At 44.6% G+C, this 19,698-nt stretch overlaps 1 protein-coding gene and 1 long non-coding RNA gene across 2 annotated transcripts in view; one reads left to right on the top strand and one right to left on the bottom strand.

Moving 5' to 3' along the window:
- CDHR2 (cadherin related family member 2) overlaps nt 1-19,698 on the bottom strand; it is a 552,802-nt gene that overhangs the window by 338,427 nt on the left and 194,677 nt on the right. The window lies entirely within an intron of this gene.
- LOC138579588 (uncharacterized) lies at nt 3,912-18,876 on the top strand. The gene is made up of 4 exons (XR_011304085.1): nt 3,912-4,069; nt 4,297-4,419; nt 18,115-18,238; nt 18,542-18,876. It is a non-coding gene; the product is annotated as an uncharacterized lncRNA (long non-coding RNA).

Genomic DNA, 19,698 nt, shown 5'->3' with positions numbered 1-19,698 from the left:
CCACACCTGGAAAACCGCAGAGGGCCCCTCAATGATACTATGGTGGATTAAACTTTGGGACAACTTGGTGGCAGAAAATATTATGGCGGCCAAAGCGGGCTTACTACATCGGTTTACAGATATTTGGGCCCCGCTTATAGAGTATGACAGGAACTACCCGGCACTGACCTACAAACCTCATCCAGCCTGATTGGCCCTGCAGCAGGGGAAAGAACTGAACACGGCCGATCCTGAGCCACTGGACGAGGGTCGGATTGAGGTCTGATCGGGAGATGGGGGGAAATGGTGGGAGGGATAGTGAGGAATCCGGACTATGATTACTCAGTTGATTTAGCGGGGATAGCAGGTCGAATTATATGTCATGTATACTTGTTTTATTACACTTGTGCAACCAGTTTAAAATAAACAAAAGATACTGCTCATTTTCTACATCTTATAAGTGAATTATTGCAGCGCTCACTTGGTATCCACGGGGACGTCACTCAGCCTGTTCTGACATCTTACGACCTCGAACACTTCCCTGGAGGCTATTCGACTGGAGACTGGGCCTGAAACACAGGATTGGTAGAGTTTAACTCCCTATTGTCACTGTGTGCTTGAACCCCTTCTTCCCGGGGTCCAACCCTTCCCTTTGATCCACAGCTCACCTTGTTTTCTTGGATAGTGTGCTCTCCGTAATGCTTTCAGCGCAGGGGCATGTTGATTGATGCGGGCTCGTTGCTGCCTAGTTACTTCACTGGCAAGAGTCTGACAGGTAGGTATGAGTCTTTTGAACAGTTCTCTAACTTCGTTCCTTTCCTTCCTTAGATGATGGCCGACGTCCGGGGATGGCGGCGTGCTGCTGATATGAGAAGCGCTGAAGGTGAGTGAGAGCGCAATGCGCGATGCACCCCTTTCGTATTTGTATTGAACTGAGTTCTTTTTCTGTGTCTTTTAGGTGGCGCAAAGTTTTCAGCGTGGATGCCGGTTATGAAGAACATATGAGGTGAGTAAGCGCTGTATGCGGCGCCTCTAGATGTTTCCACGCTAACCTGGAGTATCTTTTCCCTCTTGCAGTGGATGAGAAGTTCCGGAGACAGAGTTCCCCCAGAGCGGCTGGGATTCAGGTAAGCTTTTGAAGCTCGAACAGTATTTAAAAATAAGCAAAGATTTGCAGAATGCTTACTAATGCCTTTTTTTCTGCTCTTTTCCCTTTTCCTTAGGAATCGGCGTGCCGGGGTGGGAATGACACCGCCAAAGATGCCCGCAGAACAGAAGGAGCGATGAATGATGGGCAGAAGCACAGCAAGGTAATGCTGTTCCTAACAGTGTTCTTGTTCTTGCAGGAGCTGAGCGCAGAAGAAAGATGCAGGCCTACTGGAGACCGATCCGAACACAGAGAGTGTCACGCTGCAGGTGCAGAAAACACAAAGCATGTTTCTCAGCCTGGGCATGGCTTAAATAGTCTCTGGGTATCGCAGGTGTCTCTGGGCAGAACCACACCCAAAAGACTAGACTGCACATGCAGTTCTGGGAACCGAAATATGTGGGGGCATCCATCTTGTCCCCATCAATGCATTACAAGTCCAATCCCCAATGGTATCCTATGGGAGTGAGCGAGTCTGGTGCCACAAGCACCAAGTCTGACTCCAAGTGGGTCTTTGGAGGGATGGAGAGGCCCTTGAGGGCCATGTAGGTGATCGTGGCCTGGCTCCAGCCTGACATCTTGGAGGGCTGGGGACATGAGGGGCAGGAATCATGACAATTATATCCATCTAATTCAACACTTTTCACCCTGGATGTCACCAGTCTTTACATCTCCATCCACCATGGAGAAGGAATAGATACGATGGAATGGTTTCTGCTACATCATGACAACATCACGATCCAGAAGGTTTTTGCAATTGAATTATTACACCTAATTTTATATAACCACTACTTTAGGTACAACAAAAACATCTATTTACAAACAGCAGGCACTTCGATGGGGTCCTCAGTAGAACCACTGACGCAAATATCTTTATGTATCACTTCGAAAAACACCATTTGCTTCATAGACAATCAACAATGGACATCCAAGTTGAGATTTTGGAGAAGATATATTGACACTGTCTTTGGCATATGGGAAGGCACAAGATTGGAACTTGAACATTTTTTCATTTACTTAATACATGCAATGATCGGATGAAGTTCAAATCAGAAATAGTGTCACCTCACATTCATTTCTTGGATGTATCTATCCAGTTGACAGGAACAGATTTTGTGACAACAATTTATGGGAAACCAACGAATGTAAACAACAGCTTACATTACAACAGCTTCCATCCGAAACACCTTAGGGACAATCTACATTTAAGCTAATTTTTGAGTCTTAGAAGAATAACATCGGATACAGAGTGTTTACATCATGAATATGAGAATATGAGAACTCGGTTTATAGAATTTTATTGGATCCACATATTGGACTCAATGGGCCTCATTACACGGATGGCGGTAAGGATTTACCGGTACCGGTAAAATACCGGTACCGGTAAATCCTTACCGCCTTACTACGAGGTCCCTTTGCGGGTTGGGGGATTTAACGCCTGCTTTTTGCAGGCTTTAAAAACCAACCCGCAAAGGGACCCAGGGAGCTAATTACGGTACCGCAGTTTGCGGTACCGTAATTAGCGCCTTCCCCATTCCCATTGAGCCCTATGGGGCAAAAATGGGAATGGGGAAGGGCAATGGTGGAAGGGGGAATTACCGCCCCGCCAACCTTGGAATGGGTCGGTAATTCCCCTTCCCGCCAAGGCGGTGCCGGTATTTTACCGGCATGAACCATGGCGCTAATAGCGCCATGGTTCTCCGCCATCGGTGTAATGAGGCCCAATGACCCTGTTAGGTCTAAATGAAGAATACTACTTAGGCCCATTTCTCTAGCCCAAGGCCAAAAAGTTATGAAAGTAAGATGGTGGAGAACTGATGAATACCATTCAGGCTTAATCCACAAGCTTTGGTATAAATATTAGGGAATCAAATCCCTTATATTGTGAACTCATTAGAGGCAGTGGATAAATAATATCTTGAAAAAACATACTACAATACTGAGTATTGTATCATCTTGAAATAGTCCAAGTGGTGTTACTTTGGGGACTTAACACATGCAAAGAACCCTGTTACTTCTTGAGGAATTCAAAAATGACAAACACAAAGTGCAAGTTTGGAAAACTGGACAATTATAGTTTATCTGATGTTAGAAGTAAAGGAAATACAAGAATGTATATATCTTAGAATGATTGGAAATACAGGAATGTGCATATCCAAAAAAGAAATATGTGCACAGCACAAGTGAGTGTTGAGAGGTACAATTGATCCACGGTACACTCATATGAGACAGTGGTTTGTATAATCAAAAATGTTTAAACCCCTTTCATTCTTAATACAGAATAGGACATCTAAATTGTGTATATAGCAAGAACATAGTAGACTTAAGTATTCCTGCACCTTTCTACTCATGTCCTTTATACTGTAAGGACAAGAGGTGCAGGAGCTTATAACATGTATAGACAGGCATTATATTCAATAAATGAGAATTATGACATACTGACTCTATTGGAGCATTTAAGAATTGTAATCTAAGTAACATTAGTATCAGCATGGGATATGTATACAAACTATTATGCACCTCCGAAATTCATCAAAATATCTATATAGACCGCTACATATTTTCGAATTCCACTGAGAAAACATTCTTTTCACTTTTATCTTTTATTCATTACTGTTACATACTGGAGTGCATACACTAAACAGTCGAAACAGACACGGTTTGACTGTTTCAGACAGCTCCTCAGTATTTGTTTACAAACATGACATCATGCACGCTATGCGTGATAACATCACAGCAACGCGATGACGTAAGGTTAAATAACGGCCATTTTGGCCATCCCATCCTTTCCACAATGTGATCCGGCCCGTTTTTATTTTCCTTCACCATAACAGATCCTCTTGAACAATCCCTTCTTTAAAAACAGAAAATCTTGGCAAACCAGGCTTTTTTTCACCGTGGGCCTCCCCGTTTTTGCAACGTGGGACATTTTAGAAGTCACAGGTATATTTACTTTCAGTTATTCACATATTCTAGATCCCTAATAATCCACGGTCATATGAATATCCTAAACACAATATGTTCTTTTGCTTTAACTTCCCATGGAAATTCTATCTTTTAAGCAAATACGGAATCTAAAACAGTGAACACAATAAAAGAGAACACAAAATGGTGAGCAGTGCACCTTCGTTTTTTACTAAAAATATACGTATTTTTTTTACATACAACAGAGTCTGAATTCCCTGCATATTTCCGCTGACACAGATCCAAAGACCTTGGGATAGTGCGAAATACCGTGGAACATAGTGGTGAAACCCACATAGAAGACAGTAGCGCCATAGCACCTAGACAAGGTCAGCAAATCATTTTGATTATTATTATTCATCTATAAGAATAGTTGTATTTAGAACTTTATCTTAGCTCATCGCACAGGATGTGGTAACACAACAAGTTAAAATGACTCGTGTATGAAATTACATTCAGAATGAGTATAGAATAATAATTTTTTAGTGGCAATCCTCAGATGGCTGCTAAACCAATACAATAGACCCAACATGGAAGTAAAGGAGACTGAATTGAGTATTTTTGATGATTGTTTATCCAAATGGTATTTCTGAGATGGAATTACATGATATCCAAACAGTATACATATTGATTGTGGAATACTTGATGTTGAGTACACAGCACTTTTGCCACACATTTTTTTACCAGCAACATTTTTGCCACAATTTTATTACCTGATACCGGTCTGGTTACATGGGGCTCTTATCTCTCTTACACCAACAGGCCTACGTTTAAAAGGGGTTTTCTAGCCACCTGGGCTCCACAGTGAAGACTTCCAGTGGGCCACTTTGGTAGGCACCCACCCTCAGAAGGGCTCATGCATCACAAGATCTAGGGCCTCATTACGAGTCCGGCGGTAACCGAGCTGGAAAAACCGGCAGGGTTACCGCCAGACTTGTATTACCATTCCGCCTCCGTGATTCCCGGAATTACCGGGGCATTACGACCCCAGTGACCCGGGAATTCCAGAGGCGGAATTCTGTAAGTCCCCATTCCCATGGAGTCCCATAGGACTCCATGGGGATGGGAACCATGGAAACACTGGTTCCATCTTTGACAGAGCCAGTGTTCCCATGTCCGCCTGCAGGCGAGAGGTGTTAAACCCGCCAGGTCAGACCTGGCGGGAGTGACACCTCCCACCTGCAGGACTCTTAATCAGCCGGTCCGGAAAGAACGGTGGCAGCAGTTTTACCACCACCGTTCTTTCCGGACCCGCAGGGTCGTAATGAGGCCCCTAGAGTGTTGTTCTTATTTCCACATTTAAATGGTTCACGTGCATCTGAATCTGTACCATCAAGAGGAGATGATTGGATGCACCTGTAAACACCAAGGGCTTACCCTTGCCTGACATTTGCAATCTTGCTTGGACACCCCAAGAGTACTTTCTCAGGCTTTAACCCTAAAAGAAGAACAATTAGTTTCCTACAGGAACTCATCTGCCTCCCTTGCAGCTTTTCTGTCCAAGTCAGCTTACCAATCCCAAGGCTCCTATGATGCCTTGAATCACTTCAAGTAATGTATTGAAGCCAAAAGCAAATACCCTAAAGTAGAGTTTAGATTGGTATGGGATGAAGGGCAACACAATGTTGCACAATTCTGAACAAAGGAACAGGGACAGCCTTGTGTCAGTTATAAAAAGGTGCTCACTAATACGCACTCTGATGAAGACCCCTGGCTGGTACGGGGGCTGACAACACAGTGGGCCTCATTACAAGTTTGGCGTTATTACCGGACCGGCAAACTACGAGTTCTGCTCGCGGGTGGTTTGCAGCCGCTAGGTCTGACCTGAGCATGGTCTGACCAGAGCATGCCGCATGCACCAGCACCATTCAGGAATGGTGCCGGTGCATCGGGCTTCCCCATTCCAATTGAGCCCTATGGAGCTCAATGAGAATGGGGAAGAATATTTTCCGACCCCTGGCAATGGGGAAATACAGGGTCTGCCAGGGTTGTAATGGCCCTGTATTTCCCCATTCGCAGGGGCTGGAAAAAATTGCAAGTTTGACAGCAGCCTGCTGGTTTTACCGGCAAGGCTACTGCCAAACTTGTAATGAGGCCCAGTGACTCAGGGGCCAGATGTCACTCCAAGCCAGTGGATATTCGGACTGGGGGTGGTAAGAGATGGACCCACTGCTCACCCAGCTTTGTCTGCATCATGAGGCAGGAGACAATCACAGTGTTGCACCTCTAGACAGTCCTTGTTCTCTAGACCTACTCCACCCCAGTGGACCGGTAGAGCAGTCCAAACAGGACAGCTCTGCCCCTACACAAACCCCTGGTACAACCTTGCAGGATAACATTAGTATAGCCCCTCTCCAATTGTGAGAGCCTGCAGCTCTCCCTGAGTAGACTCAAATGTATAACAGTTAAAAGGAAGATTTCCCTTTGAGTAAGAGGGTTTTCTACACTCGTGAGCAGTAGAAAGTGTTTAGATACTTTAGACAATTCGTAGGTATGTAAAATAACTCCTCTCTGGGAGATTGTGGGTCTGCAGTGAACTCAGAAATTTGGGTACAATGTTGTGAGTTTGTGACTTCCTGGATGCTGAGAGCCCAGAGCTGGAAGAAATGTTTCAGTGTCATTGTTCTCTGGCAAGAAACTCTTCCAGAAAGAAAAAGAAAATGTACCAACAGCTTAGCAAGTGTTTTTCCAGCATTGACATCGCAAGCTTAAAATACTAACAACTCAGTACAGCAGAGGCAGCAAAAGAGAGTCAGAGGAGAAAGACTGAAGTCTGAGAAGGTGGACAGGCAGCTCAGGATTGGCCCAGCCCTTCAGCCCGAAGCAGGCTCTGGTGTATATTGGGGAGAAACCAATAACAGGGCTACCCAAATTACCAACCACAGGTGCAGACACTCAATAGAAGAACCACCCACAACAGGACAGATTGCACTATACAAGTACCCAATTCCAATCAGGCAGTGTGGGTTGCAGGAGCAAGAGGCATGAGTTTGGAGATGGCTTAAGTCGGGAGAGTGGAGAGGTGGCAGCACTGGGGAGAAGCAAGAGGTGGCACGAGCTGAGGTCAAGGATGAGGTGGTACTATCACAAGGGAAGAGTGAACAGCGGGAGGTGGTGGGAGCCAAGAAGAAGTAGGAGGAAGTTGAGACATCCAAAGGTGGCAGGCGACACAAGGAGGTGGTGAGCAGAGAGTAGGTAGTACAATGGAGGGAAATGGAGAGAGGGTGAGCATTCAGGGAATAAAAGATGATGCGGTAAAATCGCAAAGGTGCTATGAGGAGAAGAAAATATCAAGACAGAGGAATGAAACTCAAGGAGGGGATAGGAGCTGCAGTGCAGTGGGATACAGTGATACCACAGGAGAAGCCAGTGGTGGCAACATCAGAGATTGGTTGTGACACAGAGGAAGTAACATTCAGGGAATAGGCAAACCTCGAAGAGTTTGATGGGAGTACCAGCTCCTACCCGCCAAGAAGGAAGTGACAGTGGCATTAAAGTCCATACAGAGGAGACTGAGGGAATACAATCAGGAGTAAGAAAGGAAGCTTAGACAAGAACACTGGATGGCAAGGAAAGAGACCAGGATGCGAGGGTGAAGCCAGGCCTAGCTGGTAAGAACAGGCAGGTTCCGGAGGACCAGGTGAGCCCTAGAAGAGACAGTGAGATGCGGTGCGAGCTGGGGTTAGGTAGATTACTGTGAGCTTAGAGGTGGGGAAAGAGAAATCAGGAGAAAGCCTTGGCAGCCTAAACCTCTTTCTAGCTCCACACTGACCCACATCCTCACATGACGTTGTCATCAATTGAGTCATGAGGTACCGGATCCCAGAAAGTCAGCAACTAGTGCAGACAAAGAATGGTTTGGGCCACCCTGAAGCCCACACTGACAGAAGGGCAAAGTTAACCCCTGTTGAACTGTGCAAAGCTGGACATTTGCTTTTTAAGAACAGGATGGCCAACATACCTGCACCCATGAATGAGACTGTAGGCAGGAGGGAGGTTTATGATGGTGCAAGGAACTCACCCCCACTGAAGAGAAAGCCATCCTGACATTTTTGTTTGTTTGTGAAGAGCCTGTTTTGTTTTGGGATTTCCAATCTTGTGACAATCCATGAATATAACAAGAATACATACTGACATCCGATCCTGGCATCCTTCCTAATGGCAGGTGGAAGCTTGTAATATACAGCAAGGTAGTCAGCAAGTTAAGGCCACAAATGGGCAAAAAAAGACTATGACGAATGGTTCCCAGATCTCTGAAAATTTCAGCTCCAAATGGAACACTTCAATTGGGTTAATCCCAGGATCGCAACTGGTAAATGGATTTGATCAGGCTAGAGGATAGCATTTAGGCCAGATATTAGGTGATCCGTTTGTGAAACTGCACAAAAAGGATTCGGCATGCATGCTTCCAAGACGTCCAAGATGTCCTGGTGGGTGCACATTTTGATCTCCTTAAAAGGTCTGTACATCTAATGTAGCATGCAAAGATAAGAAAAAGGATTCATCTCCCTCTTCAGTCTGCACAAATTAAGCATCTCGACCTCCTCATGGAACAAAACTTAAACTTAGATACTGCAATGAAGGGAGAACCTCTGCATTCACTGAGCCTGGAAGAAAACCTCAGTCCAGTGGCACTTGCAGATTCTGCTATTTAAAGTAAATGAACTGAATTAGCTGCAAGCTAGTAGAGCATGGCCAATTCCGATGGGGTTGGCTCTTGTAGAGAGAGGAGCAGAATTATTGGCACTTTCCTATAGTGGATGGAAGCCCCAAAGGCACCCAGGCAATTGGGCCTCTATGTCAGGAAAGGTCCATAGGCACACATGCAGGAAAGTACTTCATCTCAGAAGGGTACCTCAACATCAAGGCAAGTCCATGGATAAGCACTTGCAGATGGAGGTGCTCCAGTGGAGTTCCCTGACGTCTCAGCTTGGTGGGATCAAGAAGGGCTCTTTGCAGATAAAAGCACAAGCCTTTGAGGGAAACATTTCCATAATTCCTCCTTTTAGGATACCAGCACCATCCATGATCCACCTCTTGAATGATACAGACGCCCTCTATGTTCAGCATTGTTCACAGAGTCAACCTGAAGCCTCTACACAATGTATGATGAAGTGGAGATACCGGTTCACGTGTAATAATCATAAGAGTGCATCCATCCAAAGAAGCTCCCAACAGGTCACAACCCTGGAGGGAAGCCTAGGCTTCTGGGCACTGAAGGGGAAAAGAGATTCCCTCGCCTCTGTACTACGCTTGCTCATTACCAGCTAGAAGATGGAGTCTTGGTTGGAGGCAATTCATTAGAAGAAGGTGCCCGAGCTGCAGCCTTCTCCCACCCCACATACAGTCATAACCTGTCCAGCTGGAAGCAGGAGGCAAACGCTTCTGTGGGCCAGCATTTCCAGCTACCAAGGCTGCTGTTCCCGTAACACTCCAACAAAGCTTCATGGGCCTGGCAGGGATCTATTTACATTCCTCTTCGGGACAATATGATGCTAATTTCACAAAGCTTCCAGACCAGATCTCTCTCATTGACACTAGCACGCATAGGTAAGTTCATTCATCCACATGGCAACATGCGAAACATCCTGGGTTAAAGGAAACTAAGCAATTGACATTTCATATCACAATACTCACTTATGGGAGACGTTAGATAGAATTTGGCATCCCCACAGCTATCCCTGTACTCCAAAATCTCTACATCAACCACCAACCTCTGGTACATGTAGGTTTTGAGGCACATACCACCCAGAAAAGTAGGACATAAATGTATAAGAAGGCAGAGCCAGCATGTTATTTTATGTTGCTGTGCATTTGTATAGCGCCTTATATACTATTGGTATGATCTCAAAGCACTGTGGGATGAACGCCCTTGGGGCCAGTAGTCCAGGACAGTGGAGAGAGTAAGGTAGTAAATAGTGCTTGGGTGCACTCAGTATGTGTGCAGCCAGAGCGGTTTACGTGGTGGGTAGCTGCATTCTAATGCTAGGTTTTAAGATGGATTTCTGAACTCTGACCTGGTGAGCAGATGTTCAGAAGGCCAGCCTAGTTTCTTGGAACAGGGTAACTTTCTGGACAAGCCAGACCAATTAAGGTAGCATCGGCGGCGGTCAAGAATAGGTCTCAGGATGGGTGATGGTGATCGAAAGCCCACAATGAGCACACACAGTAAATGACACCACAAATTACTCTCATTCAGGTGTATATATAAAAAATACATATAATTTTATTAAAGGCCTTTTAAGTCAAACACAAAGTAAATCTTCAGCAGTATTAACAAAACCAAAACAACATTAACTATCAAGGGTGAATAATGGAACTGAGTACCACCGCTAGGCCAGAGGAAGATGGACCATGTGGAGGTGTGCCTCCTGGTCACACTGACTAGGTCCCCATGTCAAGGTAGGGGTCAGTCACTAGTGGCCTAGAACATCATCCCCCATTCTGAGGATCACTGTCTCAGAGGCAAACTTTGAGGAGCTTAGGATCAAGGAAGTTAGGCGTCTCTGGCCACCTCAGATTCCCCATAGCCTTCATTATAGGGATCCCGAGAAGGCCACAGAGACATACACAAACATTTACTGCAACTCACCCCAACACATTTGGCGGGTCACAAATGTATTAAAGAATCTAACTTAGCACTTATTTTCCAAAGTTGAGCGAGCCACGGAAGCATAAACAATACTTAAGCGTGACTCGTCGTGACCCTCAGGCAAGTTGCAGATGTATTACAAGGTGATCACAAGCCATGGAGGCTGACACTGAAAATGTGTGTGACTCGCCCAGAGACCACAGGCCCATATCTAGGTAGTCAGCAAACCTAGAAGTTCACAAACTTTCCTGGCAAGATGTATAGAAATAGGAAAATAAACTTAGAATGATCCTTTCAACAGTCTGCCAACATAGAGAGTGGGTTCAAAATAACAAATCAGCCCCCTGGAGGCTTAGTCCAACCCCTGAGTTCAGAGACACACCCAAAGGTCTCAGGGCAGGACAAAGACTGATATGCAGGAATATTTCTCCTCTGTGAATGTGGGACAGTGAGCTAAAGACTTTGTTGAGACTCTCCCGGGGGCCATACACCCAAGAACAGGTCAATGGGCCGTGTTTGTGCCAGTAGAGGGACTCCCAGAACCCCCCCTTGTTTTGCAGGTTAAGTAACTTTGGGTTTCACCCTAGGTTACCTGGGGAATCCAGATGTGGACCCCTTGCTCTCTGTTCTTAGAGAGGCAAAGCTCCACCTCACTGATGAGGCCTGACTAGGCTGAAACACGTGTCTGTGGTTGCTGTTTGTACTCTTGTTCAGAGGAGAATTGCCTAGCATTTCGGTGCTGGACTTCCCCTGGGCAGGACAAAGACTGATATGCAGAGATATTTCTCCTCTGTGAAAGGGACAGTGAGCTAAATACCTGGTTGAGACTTTCCCGGGGGCCATCCACCCAAGAACAGGTCAATGGGCCATGCTCATGCCGGTAGAGGGACTCCCAGAACCCCCCTTGTTTTGCTGATATCTAGGTAGTCAGCAAACCTAGAAGTTCACCGACTTTTCTGGCAAGATGTATAGAAATAGGAAAATAAACTTATACTTATACTTTTAGCAGTCCGCCAACATAGAGAGTGGGTTCAAAATAACAGATCAGCCCTCTGGAGTCTTAGTCCAACCGCTGCGCTCAGAGAAACACCCAAAGGTCACAGTATGGAAGAACCAATCTCATATCCTCTGAGAAATTACCACACAGGTGCATACTTTCCAAGGAAGTCCAGATGAGGGCCACGGGGCCGGGCCTAAAAAAGGCCAAAGTGCTCAGTATGTTGTGGGGTGAAAATATAGCCCCAGAGTGACAGAGATGGAGAGGCCATGCTAGGTCCCTATTGTGAGAGTGAAGCTAGCTAATGTGGAGTTCCATTGAAACATAAAAGCCAGTACAAAACCGTTATTTTCGACATAAAGCCTAGTGAAATTAAATGAAATGGGCCTAGCCAACACCACTAAAACGCAAGTGAAGGGGAATCTACCGGAGAGCTTAAAACTGATGGATATTCCCAATGAAAAAGAAATAACATGTGGTGCTGCAGATGCTGACTTTGTGTAAACTGGGAAAAGGCACATTTTGACAGATTCAAAACTGCAGCAGTACAAATGGAAAAAGATACATGGAAATGCTAAACATGTGAAAAACACTAAAGAGGAATTGGGCCTCATTACGAGTCTGGCGGTAGCCGTGCCGGAAATACCGGCAGGCTGCCGCCAGACCGGTAATACCATTCTTCCTCCGTGATTGCCGGAATCCCCGGGGCATTACAACCCCGGTGACCCGGTAATTCTGGAGGTGGAATTCTGTAAGTCCCCATTCCCATGGTATCAGGTAATAATATCCCTATATATATGGTCGCCATATATAATGTCGCCGGGAAAAGGTTGTGGCGACATTATATAGATGACCATATATATAGGGACAGGGGCAGGCAGGGGTTGTGGGGGTGTCCCACGCTCCCCATGAAAAATAAAAAAGGGTTTGGGGGTTGCGGGGGTGTCCCCTGCATGTTCTATGTAATAATGTCTCCACAAAATACAGCAATTTTTCCGTGATTTGTTTGCATGGCGATATTTATGAGGGGACATTATTACATGGAACCATTCCCATGGAGTCCAATAGGGCTCCATGGGGATGGGGACCATGGAAACACTGGTTCCGTCTATGACAGGAGTCGGTGTTACCATGTCCGCCTGCAGGCGGGTGGTGTTATTTCCGCCAGGTCAGACCTGGCAGAAGTGACACCTCCCGGCTGCAGGAATCGGTATCAGCTGGTATGGAAACAACGGTGGCAGAGGATTTACCGCCACCGTTGTTTCCAGACCGGCTGACTTGTAATGAGGACCTTGTATCTTACATTTAAAAAGTGACTCCAAATGACACTTACTTTTCACAAATAAACAGACATTCAAATGGAAAGGCCCACCTGTTGGATTTTCTATGTACCTGTGGCCTATCTGTGAATAATACGTAAATGAAATTATATCTGTCCAAATCGTATGTCAAGAAAGATTGTAGTTTAAACAACATTACCAGGTATAATGCTAAATGTTACATGTAACCACATCTTTGGAAATTAAACTTCAGAATAGGTGGAGGCTATGTGAAACTGAGGGGCACATGAGATGCACTGCCGTTGATTAACATTGGACTCCTTTTCCTTTAATTAAAATGTTGTATGTCCTAGTGAGCTCACCTCAGACTCATATTAAAGGGGATAGGAAGCCTGTTGGTATCATGTAAATGTGAATCCTGTGTGATATATACAAGTTAAGTTATGAAGACAATTATGATTCCGGCCTTCGATTAATTCCAAGGGAATGGAAAATTGGTGTGATGATAGGTTATGGAAGTAAGGTTTGAATGATGAAGGATCAGAGTTGTGGCTATTTTGGCTCAGGAGTAAATTGATAAAAACTGTAGCTCCTCCCAGGAAGGGAGGGTTGAAATATGATTAGTATTTTCCAACTCGCCATAAAATATAAAACTGAAATATATACTGCACGAGCAAGTTCACGGCTAAGTTCCGCTTTACCGCTCGTGAGGACTCGTGAGGACTTCGCTCTGCACTTGGATGTGTTTTTGGACCTTTGCCTAGCCAGTGTTTCATTTTGCACTCAAGCGGACTGCTTTCCTGGTTACACCAGCCTTAGTGACTGACACAGCCCTGCCCAGGAAAGGGCGTGTTCTCTACTATTCTGTTTCCTACTAAAGACGTCCCTACGCGCACAGCGCGCGCGCACGAGCAAGTTCACGGCTAAGTTCCGCTTTACCGCTCGTGAGGACTCGTGAGGACTTCGCTCTGCACTTGGATGTGTTTTTGGACCTTTGTCTAGCCAGGTGATTGCTTTGGCTGGAGGACTTGGACTCGTAAGCCCACTAGTGGGAGTTCACAGCACTTAGCAACTTCTTGATATATGTTTGTTTGTTTGTTTTGTTTTTACAGTGTTTCATTTTGCACTCAAGCGGACTGCTTTCCTGGTTACACCAGCCTTATTGACTGACACAGCCCTGCCCAGGAAAGGGCGTGTTCTCTACTATTCTGTTTCCTACTAAAGACGTCCCTACGCGCACAGCGCGCGCGCACGAGCAAGTTCACGGCTAAGTTCCGCTTTACCGCTTCACCGCGTCTCTGCGGTCGCGGTCTGGCTTCTTAGTGCAGGTGTTTTTACCAAATTGTCTATACTGCGCTTTCTCAGGTTTTTCGGGTTAGTTTGAGAGTTGCCCTATCTCCAATGACCTTTGTGCCGTACTCATTGAAATCAAACATGCCAGACTTGGCTTCCTATCCCAAGCCTGGCTGTCCTAGTACTGGGCTCTTTCAAACGAACTTTCCAGCGTTTACTCCCAGAACTCCTGTCGACCTCACTTCTGCCAACCCCACCATGGGCCCGTTGGCGGATCCACTCCTGACTGTCCCTTCTTTGATACGAGGGTTTGCGGGATCTCATCTTTCAGCTGTGGATCAGCAAACGGTCCCGTGTATGGTGCTTCCCAGTCCTTCCATAGTGCTATCAACTCCCTCTCGCACACGTGGTATTTCCGATAAAACGATTCTTGCATCGTTAAAAGCACGGAATGTGAGGAGGAAATTCAGCTCGCATTCAAACCACACTCTTTCGTCCATAACTTCAAATTCGCCCTTACACCTTGATAGTACGAGTATCTCCTTATATGCCAGCCATCATGATACTTTGCAGTCTATAAAATCCTCTTGCGATGTGGATCCATCTTGTCTCTTTCCTCAAGGTATTTACTCCACACCAATAGATTCAGCAATCGCCTCCTTTGCTCTTCCCACACCTCGTCCAGTTGTGCCTGCTCGCAATACATTTGCTTCAGCCATCAGTATTGGTGTTGAACCAGCCTTGCAGGCAATCAATACCTCTATTTTGGGCATGCACAAAATGTTTGATATCCTGCACACAAAAATAGCTACCCAAGGTGCACAACTGGAGGAGTTATTACACTGGAGTCGTCGCCATGATCAGCAGTGCCTCTCACCTACCTCACCATTAGAAAGGCCAGTGGTGAGCCATGAAGCCTCAATTATCACCTGTGGTAGCTACACTAATTTAGACAGGCACATAAGTACAGCTCTGCCCCCTGCGATTTGTGTTTCACATGTGAAAAGCGCGAATGTCCCCTCTGCCTTGCCTCATTTTCACCATGTCATTTGTGTAGCTGACGCGCCTCCTAATACTATAACTTCTGTCTCTGTGCCTCAAATTCAGCTAGCCCCAAACAACATTGATCTGGTGCCTGCTCTTGAGGTGCCTCTCCCGGTTGCAACTACTACTTCTAGTGCCATACTCTCCCTCCCTGAGAGTTTCCTTCCGGCAACCCCCGTCGTTGCAGTATCCCTGGTCTCATCCAGTGGCAAGTCTAGGACCACAATGATTTCAAAAAAATCGCATATCGCAATGAAAAAAACGAAAAAACAGATCCCTCGTCGAGGCAACAAAAATACTCTGAATGCCTTCTTCAAAGCTATTGGTGGGTCTTTGGCAGCAGGGCAGAAAGATCCTTCCCAGAGTCACTCCCCCAAAATACCTTCGGCAACTCCTAACCTGGCGCTGCTGCCAGCGAGTCTTCAGCCGTCTGATCAAACAAAGGAAGCAGCACTTCCCGTGCCTATTGATATTCCGGCACAGATACCCCCCCACCCCCCTCTGGACGCTCTGGTTGAGTCCCTTGAGATGCTGGAGCAGCGTACCGAACGAGTTGTGATCGACATACCACCCATCAAAACTGTGATCGACATACCACCCATCAAAACTGTCTCTTTTGCTTCAGGTACCAGACGGCCCTCCTTCTCAACATCTGTACCGAATCAGGGCCCGTTGAATGACCTGAGACAAGCTGTTGACAAGTTTCTAGAGGAAAGGCTCTCTACAGCGCTCACACCCCAATTTATGTCTACTATGACAGCCCCCTCCCAACTCATTTCTAAACCTTCTGACACGTCCAACTTTTCTAGTCTTGAGCAGTAGTTTAAAGATCTTCGTCCCATGCAACCGAGATTTGCATTCAAACGTCAGAAAAACTTTAGGGATATGTTGGTTCATACATATCCAACACCACCTAGTCCTTCGACACAACAGACCCTTTGGAATTTACCTCCAGTCCTTGGCCATTATAAATGTGGCCATTGTTCGGTCTGTTCTCTCACTACCAATTGTAAAACCTTGACACTTAATGGGAAGGTTTGGAATTTAAAATCTTTTTCGAACTGTGGTTCAGATTGGCTGATTTATGGCATTAAGTGCCCTTGTAATTTACTCTATATTGGTAAAACCAGTAGAGCCGTCAGACATAGAATATGTGAACATAGATCATGTTTAAAAAACAAAACAGATAAAAAACCTTTGGTGGCCCATTATACATTAGCTAAACACAGCTACACCGATTTGGATTGGTTCGTTATTCAGTTGATACCGGCTCCACCTAGAGGTGGCAACCGCGATTTAGCTCTCACAACAGCCGAACAGAGACTGATTTACAACTTTAATACGGTGAATCAGGGTCTAAATGTTTCTGTGGAATGGAATAGTTTGATTAACTAATTTGCAGTTTTATGTCTACTCTAAATGCTTGCATTACATCATCTTCTCTTCTGGTGCATGTCTGAATTATTCACACTGTGGAAGATAATATCCTTAGTTCCGTTTTATACCTATATTGCAATTATGTTTAGTCGGTATAAGTCTGAGTTTTGAGCCTTGTAATGAGGGCTTGGCTGATTCCCTTTCTCTTCCCTCCTCCTCTCCCTCCCCTCCCCTCTCCTTGTTTTTTTCCCTTTTTTCTTTTTTCCTTCCTCCCCCTCCCCCCTCTCTCCCCCCCACCCCCCTCTCCCCCTTCCCCTCCCCTCCCCCCTTCGTTCTCCCTCTCCCTTTACTGGACGGTTAATAACCCATTTTTTACACATGTTGTGTACAAATGTGCATCTATTTCCATGACTGTTATGGATATACTACAACAACACTTTTTTTTTTAATATATCCGTGATTAATGTCATATGACCGTTAGATTGAGCCACGGGAGGCATTTTTGCCTAGAATACATCGAAAGATGTATTCAGTATTGAAAAAACATATTCATCTGGGTCTCAGCCTAAGAGACGGGCGTAGCATTTTGATAATGTTGGTAAACATTTGTCATATGACCTGCACGTCCGGAAACATGATGTGTTCTCTCGAAGGCTATTGGCTCGCCACAAACGTCCTTTTACGCACTCGCGTATTTAATCTGACATCCGGGTAGTCCGTTTGTCTCGCTTGTGAATGAAGTGATCCCGACGAGCGGCTCATTTACGAAGACGGCGAATGCATTGGTAAGCTCGTTTCTCGTGCACCATGGTCGGAGTGTTCCGTGAGTTCTATAGTCGATTAACTAAGCTTTTTGTTTGTTTCGGTGTTTGTCGCTGTTTTCTTTGATACTGACAGCCTTGTAGACTGTGGACACTTTCATTTGGGAACTGACGTATCCACCCACGAACATTTCATGCGTGGGCAGCTTCTTCATAACGAAGCACTTTAATCTCCCGACAATCCTGTATGTGAGTAATCTAATTACAATAAGGTATAACAAAACATTATTTATCTTTCGAAAACGGTGTCCGCCAAAATAAAAAAATAAAAAAGTGACCTTAAATAAAATATAGCATAACACCTTGGGCAGTTATTGCCATGAAATATTTTGGCTTAAATACCGGATTCTGCATGGCTGTGTAACCCTGTGCACGATAAATCGTTTTTAACCTAACAGTTAGGTATCTATGAGGTTGGAAGCACTCTCTCTTGTGAATTAATCAAGGTTTTTTTCAAAAATATATCACAAAATAATAAAATACTCACAAGACAGTTAAAGACTTATTGCCCTGTCTCCACTTTTAGACGAGAGCTATGGTAACTGGCTATTAATCAGGATATAGTCTAATTAGATGACATTAAACCAGTGATGTAGACATACCCCTTTATTGTATTATAGGACAAGGTGATCCTTGCCAGTGAAGTTGGTGTTCAGCCTACAACGGTGGTGTTTTGAATATTTATGCAATATTTGGATGAAGGTTTGATCATCGAATGAATTACACTCTTTTCGGAGGAAACAAGTAAGAGATCTAAACAATATGTCACATAATGTTATGTAGGGTGGTTGTGAGTGTGTGTCCTTTCTTTATCTGTGGGGGGATGTTCTGTGATCCACCAACAAAGCTTTTTGTAATAAGGTTAACATGACAAAATGAGCTTATGAAATGTCTGGCATAACGAATGAGGCCTATTATTTGATATAAACTTATTAGCTTACAGCTATGGAGTACCTCTTCTGTAAAATTGTTTAAACTTGAAAATAACGACGTAACGTATAAATTGTTATACATGAAGTAATGGCATTCCCCCGTTTGTATTTGTAGATCTACGATGTTCCATCCACATCATATAAAAGACCAAGTGTGAAGAAATCATATGTCCTGAAGATGGCCATTGCACTTAGTTCTGAATGGACATTTGAGGAAATGTTCAATTTATGTGTGGGCCGAAACATGTCGACAACCTATACCTCAGCTAATGTCCAAAGTTTGGCAATATAGCTTATGAATCTTGTTCTAAAATAGGGTCATTGGTTGACGCATTTATGTATTCTTTTGTGTATTTTATGTCTTTTTAGTTTTTTGGTACCTTTTTGAGACCTGGATGTAGGAATTTATCTTGTCTTTTTAATATTTATATGATTAAAAACATTTATAAGATTCCAAGTTTTTTCAAGTATCTTCTCTGGGGGAATGTTTATTCGTGTTTTCTTTCTTTTGTCTTATATGTGCCTTTGATAGTGATGTTTGTTTGTGTTTAGGTATATGTGACTATAATACCGCAATCTCTTTATAAGTGATCATAAGTTACTTCTTTTGACCCTTTCATGGCAAACTTTTGCGTTAAAATCTTCTTCAGTCAGCTGTGGCTTTGTTATCAACTCGGCCAGATCTAGACTGAAATGGACAGACTACCGACTTTATGAATTCGAAAAATCAATTCAAAAGAACTTGTACACAGTAGGTGTACAATATACTGATATACTTGCACCGTTTGCGTATACCATTTTGACCCCCAGGCAACTTCAATCCAAACACACCCATTCCTTTGATCAGCTGGTTAAAGAACGTAAGACCGAGTTTAGGCGCCTAAAGCGCCAGATTCTATCCTCCTCTTCTTGTAATCGTTGGCAAGTGCTTACCAAGTTGAAAACACAACACAAAAACTGGTTAAAGGGCCATAAATCATTAATGTTCCAACATGACAGTGAAATAATGTTAAAATCACTTGCCAACAAAAACTCGGCCCAAATGTGGCATCTGTTACACAATCATGCATATATTAGAGATGCCGATGCACAATTAAACGCAGTCAATGAAACACAATGGATCTCGTATTTCACAAACTTATATGCTGATGCCAACTTTGATCCGGACACCTTTCGACCTACTAGAACACCAACTTGGAAGCTGGCTTTTACAACTGACGACATTGTATCAGTCATCAAAAAAGCTAGCTCCTCCCGAGCCGTCGGCCCAGA

The sequence above is a fragment of the Ambystoma mexicanum genome, chromosome 3p (assembly GCF_040938575.1).
Source record: "Ambystoma mexicanum isolate Mex_15411 chromosome 3p, UKY_AmexF1_1, whole genome shotgun sequence".
NCBI classification, from domain to species: Eukaryota; Metazoa; Chordata; class Amphibia; order Caudata; family Ambystomatidae; genus Ambystoma; species Ambystoma mexicanum.
Note: the sequence above shows the minus strand (reverse complement) of the source record. Positions and strands in the feature narration are given on the sequence as shown.